Source organism: Aquarana catesbeiana, linkage group LG13 (assembly GCF_042186555.1).
Source record: "Aquarana catesbeiana isolate 2022-GZ linkage group LG13, ASM4218655v1, whole genome shotgun sequence".
Lineage (NCBI taxonomy): Eukaryota > Metazoa > Chordata > Amphibia > Anura > Ranidae > Aquarana > Aquarana catesbeiana.
The window spans coordinates 167,872,339-167,887,313 of NC_133336.1; positions in this window are offsets into that span (position 1 = coordinate 167,872,339).

Sequence of the window (14,975 nt, forward strand, 5' to 3'; positions counted from 1 at the left end):
TAATAAGACAAACTACCAAGACCAAAAATGTTGTTGAAACCCTGTATCAACTAAATACATCGTATATAATTATTTATAATGATGTTTACTGTGAACAATGTTTCATACGAATGTTTAAGAGAGTAAAACTTGGGGGGGGCGCATGCGCGACGTGAATCTGGAAGGAAGCATCTGAGCATAGCTCCGACACAGCGGGGACTTCATCGCCTTCCCCGGGGCCATAAAACTGTATTAGTTGACTCAAAAACTACCTACACCCCCGGGGGAAAAAAACGGTGCATGCCGTCCTCCAAGTCCCATCGCGGGAAACCAGCTCAAAGGTCCCTTACGAACTCTCCTCAGGGTCCGTGAGATGGCATGGAAGTCCCAAGATGGCGCTGAGCCACAACATGCTTCAGCCCCTGCACACAGCCCGGCAGCCTCCCCTGTACATTCATCTAGAGACGGTGAGAACACGTTACATCTCACCAAGGCTGATTTAGATGACAGCCTAACAGCTATGTACAATAAGATTGCGGAGAAGTTTCAGACTGAACTTCACAAATCCACAAACACTCCTGCTTTGTTTCTCCTTGAAATGAAGTACGACGAGCTGCAGCTTGCATACACTGACCTCCGCAGAGATCATGAAGCCCTCACCGAATCAGTCTCCCAGCTCCAGGTCCACTTGGATGACCTGGACAATAGAAACAGGTGGAACAATCTGAGAATCAGAGGGGTCCCTGAGGTGGTCACCGATTTAACCCCAGCAATTTACAAGTTGTTCCAATCCTTACTACCCGCTTCCCCGGTGGCTGCTTTTGCATTCGATAGGCTACACAGAGCCCTTCGCCCCAAACCGCCCGAGGACAAACCGCCCGGGGATATTATTCTATGCCTCATGGACTATCTTGTAAAGGAGGAGATCCTAAGAGCATCCCACAATACCCCTAATATCTCTTTAGATGGTGTCAGAATTCAAATCTACCCGGACATATCCCCCACCACCTTGGATAAATGGCGTAAACTTAAAGAGATCACCACGCCACTCCAAGAAGCAAGGATCTGCTATAGATGGGGGTTCCCCTTCAAACTGCAAGTTATTCATAACGGATCCACTTATACAGTGATTACAATACAGGAGGGGAAGGAGCTCCTGGTCAAACTAGGCCTCATGGCTAAGAAGGATCACCCTAGGATGCCTTCCACCCCCCGCCCTTCAGCCATCTGGGCAACCCCTTCACCGCAGAGGGATCGCAGAAGACAAAGGCAGAAACTCAGGGGCCATATGATTTAATTGACCGCTACTTTCCCCTCTCTTCGGATTCCTTGCCCGAACTTTAACACAGGACCTGGGATTCCAACATATGGTCAAGGATCTCCATGGACATTCACGGGGACAACAACAACTACCTGGCTCCCCTCTTAATTTGAGCCTCTCCCCCGCCTACTTTTCGTTTACACCTCAATGCACCATATAACTATCTGACGGCTCCCCACTGTGCTTTCGTACAGTAGCACCCGCTTGGTTGTCCCCCCGCTCTTGCTGACCACCACAATTAAAGGGAACAAGGAGTAAAGGAGAGAAAGAAGGGGAAGAGAGACAGTCTTTTTTGTCTTTCTCTCTCTCTCCCCGGACAGATCTTTTGTGATTTTTGTTTTTGCCTTCTCTTATCTCCCAACAGGTCGCCAAGAGCGCTGGACACTACTGTCCCATTGTTCAGGAAGTTTTGACCCCTAAAAAAGTGTTGATTATCCTACTGTCGGGATAGTCTTCCCCCTCCCGACCCCAATGGGTTACACATACTTTATTTTATTTTACAGTTCATTTTTTTTGGTTACGGGACTTTTCTTTTCTTTAAATGCACTATATATGCTGATTTTGATATATTTTCTCTTACAGTCACTCCTTATTATAATTACATGATGGGTTGCATACTGTTACATGTCATTCCGGTTATCCCCAACCACTTGTTGTGGTGGATATCGGAGGTCTACTCCTTAGGACCCCCCCAGATCTTGTATGCCTATAGGACCACCCAAATTAAAAATGAGTATTAGATTAATTTCCCATAATGTAAGGGGGTTTAATACCCCCCAGAAGCACAAAAAAGCTTTCCAAACATGCAAACGTCTACGGGCGGACATTATTCTTTTACAGGAGACTCACTACTCTGAAAATAATCACCCCATTTTTTTAATATATAAAGTTACATAGTTACATAGTAGGTGAGGTTGAAAAAAGACACAAGTCCATCAAGTCCAACCTATGTGTGATTATGTGTCAGTATTACATTATATATCCCTGTATGTTGCGGTCATTCAGGTGCTTATCTAATAGTTTCTTGAAGCTATCGATGCTCCCTGCTGAGACCACCGCCTGTGGAAGGGAATTCCACATCCTTGCCGCTCTCACAGTAAAGAACCCTTTAAGGTTAAACCTCTTTTCTTCTAATTTTAATGAGTGGCCACGAGTCTTGTTAAACTCTCTTCTGCGAAAAAGTTTTATTTCTATTGTAGGGTCACCAGTATGGTATTTGTATATTGAAATCATATCCCCTCTCAAGCGTCTCTTCTCCAGAGAGAATACATTCAGTGCTTGCAACCTTTCCTCATAACTAAGTTTTGGAACATCCCTCTATGTAGCATGGCAGATGGCAGGCAAACCAGGCACATGGAGGACTTTAAATCCAGGTAACCAACCAGTGTTAGGACATCACTCTACTGACATAGTGGATACATCTATGAGATGGAACAAACAATTACCAATCATGTTACCAAATGGAGTCTGGTCTTTCATAGCTTCTCATATCTGCAAACAATGACCACATAAGCATCCAGCATGCATGAGTAGAGAGCTCCACCATTTGTTGCCCAAAAATGCCATAAAACCAAAAAAAATGTTTTATGGCAAACAAATGACATACAGACCAAGAGCCATGGGTGGATTGGGAATACCGAAACTCTGGCTATACTACCTTTCCACCAGACTACTACAATTGGCACAATGGCATACCTCCCCACACAGAATCCACTAGCTCCGCTTTGAGCGGGTTTCAATAGCCCCATATTTCCTTCCCGGATTACTGTGGGCCAAGACGATTCACCCCAAAGAAATCTCCATCTTAAATGCCTTAGTTGGCCAATCTCTGCACCTTTGGTCCTTATACAATAAAAAATTCTTATTACTCCCTCCCAAACCCAGGCTAGCATCCTACATTGGGGACCCTTCGTTCCCGGCAGCATTCCCCAACCCTACCACCTTCGCCCTTTGGACGTCAAGGGTAGGGATGAGCCGAATACCCCCCTGTTCGGTTTGCACCAGAACATGCGAACAGGAAAAAAGTTCGCTCGAACACGCGAACACCGTTAAAGTTTATTGGACACGAACATGAATAATCAAAAGTGCTAATTAAATAATGCAAGTTATTGTCATAAAAAGTGTTTGGGGACCCGGGTCCTGCCCCAGGGGACATGGATCAATGCAAAAAAAAGTTTTAAAAACGGCTGTTTTTTCAGGAGCAGTGATTTTAATAATGCTTAAAGTCAAACAATAAAAGTGTAATATCCCTTTAAATTTCGTACCTGGGGGGGTGTCTATAGTATGCCTGTAAAGGGGCGCATGTTTCCCGTGTTTAGCACAGTCTGACAGCAAAATGACATTTTGAAGGAAAAAACCCATTTAAAACTACCCGCGGCTATTGCATTGCCGACAATACACATAGAAGTTCATTGATAAATACGGCATGGGAATTCCCCACAGGGAAACCCCGAACCAAAATTTAAAAAAAAAAATGACGTGGGAGTCCCCCTAAATTCCATACCAGGCCCTTCAGGTCTGGTACGGATATTAAGGGGAACCCCGGCCAAAATTAAAAAAAAAAAAATGACGTGGGGTTCCCCCTAAATTCCATACTAGACCCTTCAGGTCTGGTATGGTTTTTAAGGGGAACCCCGCACCAAAAAAAAAAAAAAAAACAGCGTGGGGTCCCTCCAAAAATCCATACCAGACCCTTATCCGAGCACACAACCTGGCAGGCCGCAGAAAAAGAGGGGGGGACGAGAGTGCGGCCCCACCTCCTGAACCGTACCAGGCCACATGCCCTCAACATTGGAAGGGTGCTTTGGGGTAGCCCCCAAAAACACCTTGTCCCCATGTTGATGAGGACAAGGGCCTCATCCCCACAACCCTGGCCGGTGGTTGTGGGGGTCTGCGGGCGGGGGGCTTATCAGAATCTGGAAGCCCCCTTTAACAAGGGGACCCCCAGATCCCGCCCCCCCCTGCGTGAAATGGTAAGGGGGTACTTACCCCTACCATTTCACTATAAAACTGTCAAAAATGTTAAAAATGACAAGAGACAGTTTTTGACAATTCCTTTATTTAAATGCTTCTTCTTTCTTCTATCTACTTCATCTTCTTCTTCTTCTGGTTCTTCTGGCTCTTCTCGTTCTTCCTCCATGAGTTTGAGTCGAACTCGAAGCTCATCCCTAGTCAAGGGATCTGGTTACCCTTGACTCTATTCGGAAGGATGGGGTAATCTGCTCAATACACACTACCCCGGAACTGTAGCTAACCTCGTTACTACATTTGAGGATCTGTGTGGTCCCTCTTACAGGGACAGGGGATCAATTTCCCTATTATATAGCTTCCTGGGCAGCCTAGGCCTCTCAGAAAAATCCTCTGCCATAATAAGCTGGGAGGTGGAGACAGGGGTGGTAGCTTCCTCGGAGGAGTGGTCAGTCCGTATCTCCAATATGCATAAATGCACAAAATCAGTGGCGGTAAAAAAAACTGTGGTAAAGTTACACACTAGGTGGTACTATACCCCTGCTAAGTTACATAAATTCTTCCCCACTGTTTCAGAGAACTGCTACAGGGGCTGCGCCGAGAAAGGGACCCACCTGCACATTTTCTGGAGTTGTATAGCTCTGAAGGACCTATGGCAAAAGGTATCCGATAAGATAGCAGAGATCATAGGTATTCAGACAACTCTCACCCACCAGATGTGCTTATTCTTTGCTAAAATACCTGGATCCACCCTCCATGAACAAAAACTATCCCATACTCTCTTTAGTGTGGTCCATTGGTCGATCGCCTTGTTTTGGCGTACCCCTGGGGTCCCTTGGGATCATATCCTTAGACGTATGGCAGCAATTCAGCTTATGGAGAAAGTCTTCCATACTATCATGGATACCATGCACATTTATGACCTGAAATGGAAATCCTGGTCCCCCTGACCACACATTATCCTCACTCACAATTTTTAATACTGAGCCCGTATATTAAGATGCATTGTCGGCAGCATTTTCCAACATGGTTTCCCGTAACCTTTTCTGTTTTACATTTCAATGTTTGTGGCTTAGGTACATGTTATCTGCTAATTTTAAAGCTGAACTTGGTAACGTGCCGAGGCCTTCAACATCTTCAGCTTACAGTGGGAGTTCTCCTACATGGCATCCTCCCCATGTTGCTTAATCGATGTTTTATTATGTAAATGTGTGGACCACATAGTCCTTATTGGTCATCCTATAAAATACCATTGATATATGCACATTTCAACCATTCTCATTACTCTCTATTACATGATACATGTTGCATTATTTCCTGTACACGAAGCCTATTGTATATGCTTACACCCTTCCAAATAAAATTGTTTGTATTAAAAAAATAAAGGAGTAAAACTTGTACAGTAAAGATAACCACATGGAGCAGCATGATAAGGAATGCCGCTCTGTAAGTCTCCGTGTTTTCAAGGTGCTGCCATCCTACTAAGCAGAGTTGGGTGCTAGCTATGCACAAGATAATGGAAATAGAAAAGTCCTGGATTGCCGCACTCCATCAAAAAAGCATCTTTATTGAATATTAAAATCCAAAAATGCAGACAAGTAACAGAAGTGGACACAACGAGGATCAAATCACTAACGCGTTTCACATCCAAAGATGCTTACTCATAGTTCATAGTTGAGCTATGAGTAAGCATCTTTGGATGTTAAACGCATTAGCGATTTGATCCCCGTTGTGTCCACTTCTGTTACTTGTCTGCATTTTTGGATGTTAATATTCAATAAAGATGCTTTTTTGATGGAGTGCGGCATTTCAGGACTTTTCTATTTCCACATGGAGCAGCATGCAAAGTAATAATCACAATATGAACACACGACAAGTACTTACTTTTTTTCAGCACTTTCTGGATTCGTCTGTACTGATCTGGCTCCCTGAGTTTGAGGACCGTCGTTTCCTCAGCTGATCTTTAGAGCGCCGTACCCCAAATTTATGATGCAGGCTCTTCACCACTTTCGCCATTATTTTTCCCTTAAATCTCCTCTTTCCAGATCGGGACATTTCAGGCTCCGGACTTTCCTTGTTACTGAAGTTAGTACACACCTGCTGTGTTTCCGCCATTGTTACTCCTACTGCGCACCGTAGAGAGAAGGGGCGGAGAATATTCGTTAAAAAAGAACATCAGGGGCGGGCGACGCAGGCGGAGTTTCACGCATGCGCAGTGTGTATCCAAAGCTATCACACATGTGCCGTACATACGCTCTTTGCGTAGAAAAAGGGGCGTAGAATATTCGTTAAAAAAGAACGTCGGGGGCAGGCGGAGTTTCACGCATGCGCAGCATGTATAAAGCTATCACGCATGTGTCATACGTAACTTCTGTGCGCGGAGGATAGAGGAGCATCCGAAATGAAGGTACATTTTTATAACTTTCTATCAGCCTATACTGTTTCAAAATTGAGGCCTATGTTGGGATAAGTAAGATTATGAGAGTTTAGCCTAACATTAGTGTTTTTGTCTTGTGTATTATCTTTGACATAAAACATGAATACTAAGTTTAAGGACCCTGAATTTCTGACTCAATTTATTGAGAAGTATAGGGAGATGAGGAATCTATGGAAGGTCAAACACACTGCATATTATGTTAAAACAATAAGGAAGTCAACGCTGGAGAAACTTCTCGTATTTGTGCAGACTTTCATCCAAGAAGCAACCTTTAATTTTGTGGAAAATAAAATTGTGATCTTGTGAAATATGTATAGGAGGGAGCATCTGAACAAAATCCAGATTACCCTGAGATCAGGAGCATCAGCAGATGATGTGTATGTACCCAGGCTGTGGTACTACGATAAACTACGTTTTCTTGATGACCAGACTGAAGCCAGGGCATCACTTTCAACCCTTCCCTCCACTCCAGAAGAGGCTGATGAGGAGCAAGCTGGGCCTTCCATCCTGGAAGAACCGGATGTGACCATTTGGAGCCAGGTATATTATTTTTAGACATATTTAGTGTCCTAATATTAATGACATTAACTACATGTTTATAATTGATTACCTATTCATTTTTTTTTAATGAAAAAAATGATGTATACGTATCAATTGACAGTAGTGGCCAAAAATGTTTGTCACCAGCTTTAAAAAATGCTAGTGTCAGATTAATACTCTTTTATATGTATTAACATTGAATTTGCAAGTCATGAGCTGAAAATTGTGTGTCATTGATGAAACAACAACTCAAACTATGTCCCTTTTTTATACACAGGATGAGATCAGCCAGGAAGAAGGTGTGGAAAGTGTCATCCAGGAGGAGGCCGGGTCCAGTGTCATCCAGGAGGAGGCCGGGCCCAGTGTCATCGAGGAGGAAGCCAGGCCCAGTGTCATCCAGGAAGAGGCAGGGGTTAGTGTCAGTCAGGAGGTGGCCGGGCCCAGTAGGAGCCTTACACAATCACAGGTTCCTCCCCTTCGTTTTCTTACAAAAAGGCCCAGAAAGGGGATGGTGACAGAGGAGGCATCACTGCGCCTCATGAGAGAAGCAACTAATTTCCTCAAGAGCCCCCCCTGAAGAGGCCTATGGCTCCTATATAGCCAGCAGGTTGCTGGAAATGGAGAAGGGACAACACCTTCTTTGTGAAAAACCTTTTTCTGATATCCTTCACAAGGGGCTGAAGGGAGAGTTAACTGTCAACACACAAATAAATGAGCAAGCCCCTCCTCCTCCTCCTCCTCCTCCTCCTGCCACAAGTCAACCACCAGAGCCCCAGCCTACAAGGAAGGCTGCAGGGAAGGGTGCAGGCCAGTGTGGAGGGAAGGCTGGAACGAAGAGAAAAAACTGATGACCTGGCTTCAGTCTGGTCTGACAGAAGACACAGGCTGGTGTAGTACCACAGCCTGGGGACATATATGTCATCTACTGCTGCTCTTGATCTCTGTGATTCCTGGACCAGATTGTGCTCCCTATTATATGGACTCCTCAAGATCCCAATTTTCTTTTCCACAGACTTGATGTGTGCCCTTGGGCCAAAAGTCTTCACAATATCCAAAAATTTCTCCAGCGTTGACTTCATCTTTATTTTGTTAAACATAATAAATGGATATTTTTTTTATGATAATACTTGCCTATGTGTTTTTATTATTAACATCATTTTTTTATTGACTATGTAAAATTACAAGGGACAACAACCTCCTTGAGGTTCCAAAAAAAAAATTATATAATGTTCTTGTGGTAACTTTACAAAAAAAAATATATACAAAAATAAGGTTCTTTGCAGTAATAAGATTTGTGAGAACTCTGTGTGAATATGAACAGCAAAACAACTTCATTCTTCCAGCATTATAAAGAAGACAATAATGCACTGCATTAAACAAACACAGAATTTGCAGCGTGAGGAATGTGCTACCTACAATATGAACACTAGTTTTACCAGACCGAGCGATTCCGTTTCGTACTTGCTTCAGAGCATACATCGTTTTTTGTCCGTCGGACTAGCATACAGATGAGCAGATTTCTCGATAGGAACTGGGTCCGGCGGAGTTACGACGTAAAGATTGAAGCATGTTTCAAATTTAAAGTCCATCAGGTTTTCGACTGGAAAAGTCCGCTGAAGGTCCAATGAAGCCCACACATGATCAGATTGTTCTCAAGACTCGGTCCGTCGGACCAGTCCAATAGAAAAGTCCGCTCGTGTGTACGCTGCATTAGTCTTTTTACTGCTCATTGTTGCATTTTGGGTGGTGTTGCTACTGCTTATACTAATTTGGACGCTACATGCTATTTTATGCTTTGCCTCTATTGGTAGCCATCTTGTATGCTAAACTATGTTACCACAATTGTCAGTTTAAGTGCATTTATTCTGTTATCTGTTTTAATGAGTGCCAATACCATAAAATTACCTTGCTATTAGGTTTGGTGCCTGGTCTTTGATATAGCACTAATATTGCGTATTAGGAATTACTACCAGTGTTTCATTGCCAAACGCTTGCTGTCAGTTTTGTACTCAACATGGTGTGTCAGAGGGGCCAAGGCCGCTGAGAAGATCGGGACAATGAACAGAGGGATTATCTTAACCAACAGCTCTTTTGGGGGTAGCATTACACTTATTTGGATCTATCTTAGCAGAGACATAATAGACTGAAGACTAAAAACTGCTTCCCAGCAATAATGCCTTATGGCCTCATGGATGCAAGTTCAAAAAGGAGGAGAGAAAAGCACTACTACCTAGGTGTTGCATTTAATAAAACATTCTGGGGTGTGGCCCCTTTGTCAAACCTATCTATGACAATTGTCTGTTTATATAGGTGGAGGGCAGGCCAGCACCAATTACTACAGAACTACAGGAAAATGGCTGCTGTGCAGCTCTTCAACAAAGCACATCACAAGACTACAAGAAAATGCCCAATTTCAGACTGTGCATACATGCAGCTAGTTATCAAAGAACAGAACTACAGGAACATGACTGCTGTAAAATTACAGACTATACTGCAGAAAATGTATCAGTTAGTGTAAAAGCAAGGAATAATATTACATGCAAATACAAAAAAATAAAGGTGAAAAAAATCACAATGCATGACGAGTAATTTAAACACCAAGTGTATAATCTTTTTTTTATAAAACTGGTAGACACCAAGAATAGGGCTTGCCTCCTGGATCCGAGCACACTTGCTTTGCTTTCAAAAATCTGCTCCATGGAGATGTATTGCTCAGTCATCTCAACACAAAGCAGGTCTACCCTTACCTTTGGTGTTGGCTAGGAGTAGCCTGTTTACAGCAAAATTAGACATAAACACAAAACCAGGCCAGGCTATTGCAAACATTTATATCCAGTATATATGATGCCAAGGTTGGGTCCAGAACGACAGGTATCCCCACTATTTGGATTGTGGCCCCTTTAAGAGGGACGATTTGAAGATATGTTGAGTACTCAGGGGTTCTCATCCACGCAGGGTGAGGAATTCTGGGGTAGTCTGCCTAGAGAGGAGAAGACCAACTTTCAGTACTCTATGGATTGCTCAATCCTTACTAGGGACCCAGAATTTCAGAGAGTTCTGGGTGGGAAGAACCTCCAAACCCTGAACACATGGACTTGGGTCCTGAAGGGGCTAACCAGTCTCTGTGTGAGTCAATAAAAGAAAAAGGGTACAGCAGGTACCTGGCAGTGAGAGAGTGAGCTGGACACACAAGAATGAGCCAGGAGAACAAAGCTTGGGCTTAAGCTACTGTTGCCGACTGTGAACGATTTCTATTTGGGACCCCTGGGCCAGACAGGAAACCCCCAAAATCCCAGTGTGGAACCACCATTATCTTGTTTTGTGCCATTAAACCAGAGATATGGACTGGGGTTGGGGAAAAATGCATCAGCCGCAGACTACGGCACCCCAATGACATCACGTCTGATTCATGTTTGAATGCAGCTGAGGTTGCGAGAGAACCTGTTGCTTTTTGGAACAAGCAGACTGTCTGTTGATACTACATTTATTCGTTTTCACCATGGAACATTGTAAGCTTGAATTTTATTAAATAAACAAGACATACTACACTATATGGGCTCTCTCTCCATATGTATGAGTTTGATATAGCACAGGAAGAATCGCATCCTGGAGTTGGCATTCCATCACCCTGCTCACCAGTCTAAGCCTGATTGACCCACAAAGCAGTACTGCTTGAGGGGTCCATTGGATCTGGTGAGTTCAACCACTTGGGGGGGGGGGGAGTGGAGCACGTTACCATTTATGTGGTTAACTACTATTGCAGCACTTTGGGAGTTGTCAGCACAGCAGCATTTGTGAAGAAGTTTTTTCAATTGGAACTTTATTCATGCAATTTTGCACATTTGTTTTAACTTTCCAGGCCACATGCTTGCTCAATAATTTATGTTATTTCACTGTGTTTTTGTCTATATGATGTATGCATATTATTAGCACTTTAATCCACTTTATTTGGGTTTGCTGGCGCTGTGGTATATATAGTTATATTTCATATGGACTGTTTTGTGTTCTATAAGCTATTTTATTTTGGACTATTTACATATTCCAATAAAGACACCAGTAAAGGACATCTATCAGGTTGTTTTTTCTCTTTTTTGTTCATAAAGATGGAGTGATAAATTCAATATAACACAATTTATATGTTGTTGCTTACCAATCATTGAATAATGTGGCTGCATTATTTTTTTTTCAAACTTTTATTCATTTATTTTCAAGTGGTGATTGGGAAGTTGCACACCCCCTGTCTTAGGGTGACTACATTCACTCCTCGAATGCATTTATTGAGGAGGAACATAGCCATTGGACTTATTCAGCAGTTACAGCAATAGTTTTTTTTTTTTTTTTTTGGGGGGGTTACATGAATAAATAAAAGGAGACCGTTGTAAGCACCTCTGACAGTGATCAATGGTTTGTCTCAACCCTCTAACCTCTAAATGCCACTTTAGCTGGGCAGCTTGGTCTGTTAGATAGTATTATGGCTAGGCCTTTTTTTCCCTCAAAGAATAGGTGCAGAAACTCAACCAAGTTGTTATTAAGCTACAGCTTCGTCTGTTGAAGCTGAAAAAGTGTTAGCTGGGGTTGGGCTTTAAATTTCTAGTCACTTATGTAAAGCCTATCTAAATCTACTATTCCTTTTTACAATACCCTCTCCACTGATTGACAACAATGTCAGGGTGACTATGTTGCTCATCCAAAGATACAGTGGAGGAGTAAATGTTGCCACCCTAGAAAGAAGAAAATGAATGCAGCCACCACAGCCAATGATTGGCAAGCTGCACTATATTAAGCTTTGTTTTTTTGGGGTTTTTTTTGCTAAAAAACAAAACAAAAAAAAAGAAAAAAAAAAAACAGATTTACTGGCTGGATAATAATAACCAGATAATAAAACTATGTTACAGGGGTTCAGAAAAATAGACTGCTGTGTTAATGCTAGTGATAGACTGTATGATGTGTGTCCATTTTTTTATTTTTAGCATAAACAAAATTGTAATATATACATATATTTTCACATAACTTCATGCAATCTACAAAGAAATGAGCATTGTGTCTATATAGTTATTGCATTAACAGATCTATAAACAGTTCAACAAGCAATATTCCACTGGGGAATTGAGATGTGAAGACTGTAACACTATTAACGTATAGAGGAATCTTCTAATGGCTGTTTTAGGACTCGATTAAACCAAAGCTTGCCATAAATGGTTTGAATCTCTGATTCAAACCATATATGGGCAGGCTGATTGTACCCAAGGCTATCGATGGATTGACTTGGGTACAATGAGCATGTCAAATTTTTTGCATGCAATTTTTGCCAGCGGCTATAGCCGCTGGCAATAATCACTATGTTCTCCCGGCTAGGCTTCCCCCGCTGAAGCCCAGCCAACCAATCAACCAAATCAACCAGGGTGCAGAGATATAAAAGAAATATGACCGATTTAGCAGGGACTGACCAAATTTTATCCCTGTATGGGTGTCATCACAGTTGGGAGGAGTTAAAAAAAAATGTGGTTGAGCTGAGTTTTTAGCTCCCCCTAACCGCATACCTCTTAAGCTGTGAAGGCAGAGGATGGGAACGTTCATATGCCGGGGTGGCATTTCTTTGCTATGCACCCACAGCATAAATGATTTCCCGAGTTTGGCAGGCAGTACTGCCACTAAACACAACCCATTCAAACAAATCCAACGCATGATGTCGTGACGTGTTGGTGCAACATTTAGGGGTTAAAACTGGTGATGAAGTGGCAGTATCTCCTCACCATCTGTCAAACTTCAAATTTCAGAGATGAAACAATTTAGTCAGACGTCTAACCTTAGCCCAACTAGGCTATTTTCCTCAACAATCACTATCCAATTATTAATATACCATCCCTTCTTAACCCAAACTGTGCTCTGGCCTTCAGTAATCCAACTCCTCTTTCTTGCTACAGTTACAATGATTGTCTTAAATAAAAAATTTCCACCAAATTGCTTAGTGTACTTTATAGGAAAGTTACATTTGTATTTACAGTGATCTCTGTTCCAATGGCACTGGTGTTGTCCACTCCTTTCATATGTAAAGAACTCTAATTTGAAACTTACGTTGTGCATTGAATAGGTGGTGGCTTTTCCTGGAATGTTACCTTTGGATAATATACATCTAAATGGACAGCAAAGAGCCCACCAAGAATGAGGTCTCCATTTGACGAGTAACCAGTGAGGTCTTCATAAGCCAAACTGCAACCGTTGGGTGATGTTGTATCATAAATTTCTAATAGGCAAACAAAGATGTTCATGCAGTAAACACAGGCCAAGTACAGCCTTAATTTCATCCTGCCTTGAATAAAAAAATGGAAATAGGAGTGCATTATATGCATATATACACATATAAAAAATGCCATGGGTTTTTTACAAGTTGCATTTGTAGTGTTCATGTCATTAATGAATAAACATACAACATTGGGTAAATAAAGAACCTTAGAAAGTCTGTTAACATGGACTACTATGGTACAGAGATAAATAATCACCATAAATGTTCATATTCGTACTTCCCAATGTCATAATGCATTAGAATATGTCCTCCTATTTGAACAAATACAAAGTATTCTTCTGTCTAGCTAGAAGCTAGCTAATGCCACAGCTTTAAATTGGTAATAAACTGTTTTCTTAAAAAATGAAAATTCTGTACAAAAATGTATAATTAACTCTGAATTCCTTTTTTTTTTTTTTTTTTTTGCTGATGTGATCTGACTTCCTATTAGAGAGTGGCTACGCTCATTCTCCAGGGTCCGACTGTTTGTAGGAATGTATTCACTCTCTCTTTTGCCCACTACCAAGATAGACTATGGTCTATGGGATTTGTTGCTTGCATGGAGCATTGCACAAGACCACAACTAACGTTCACTGCTTGTTTCAAACGAATTGAAGTGAGAGATAAATGAAGGTTGGTGGTTTAAAAAAAAAAGATTTTTTCATTATTTCAATTATTATGAAATGCATGGGATAGTAACATGTAAAAGTAAGATGCAATGAAAGTAATATGAGATTGATTGATCCAAGGAATATCTGATTGCCTTTGCCTTCTTCTGGATCAATTGTGGGTATAAAGTTCTAAATATGGACGGCTTCTATTTATTTTATTCATTTTTCTATATCTTGAACTCAATGACATCTCACATCTTGAGTGCATTATGCTGAGAACATGCCTTAAAAGATTAGAAAATAGTCTGCAGATGTTTGCACATAAAGCAGACTGTATGCTGCAAGCAGCAGTTCAGTTTGTTTTGTGTGATTACAGCTTTGTAAAATGGTTGCTGACTAAAGGCATAGATACTGCATAAAAATACATCATCATTTATATGTGCTCATTGCACCATGACTTCTAGAATTGGCCCTGGTGCCACACTGTTATGCTATAAAAATGTTATTATAAGGTTGTATTACTAGATAATATATATATATATATATATATATATGTATATACACACACTGCTCAACAAAAATTTAAGGAACAATTTTTAAAACACAGATCTCAAACGGGGAAAAAAAATCATGCTGGATATCTATACTGATATGGACTGGGTAATGTGTTAGGAACGAAAGGATGCCCAATCATCTGATGGAAATGAAAATGATTAACCTACAGAGGGCTTAATTCAAAGACACCCCAAAAATCAGAGTGAAAAAATGATGCAGCAGACTATTTTACTGAAATTTCATTGCTGCAACTCAAAATGGTACTCAGTAGTTTGTATGGTC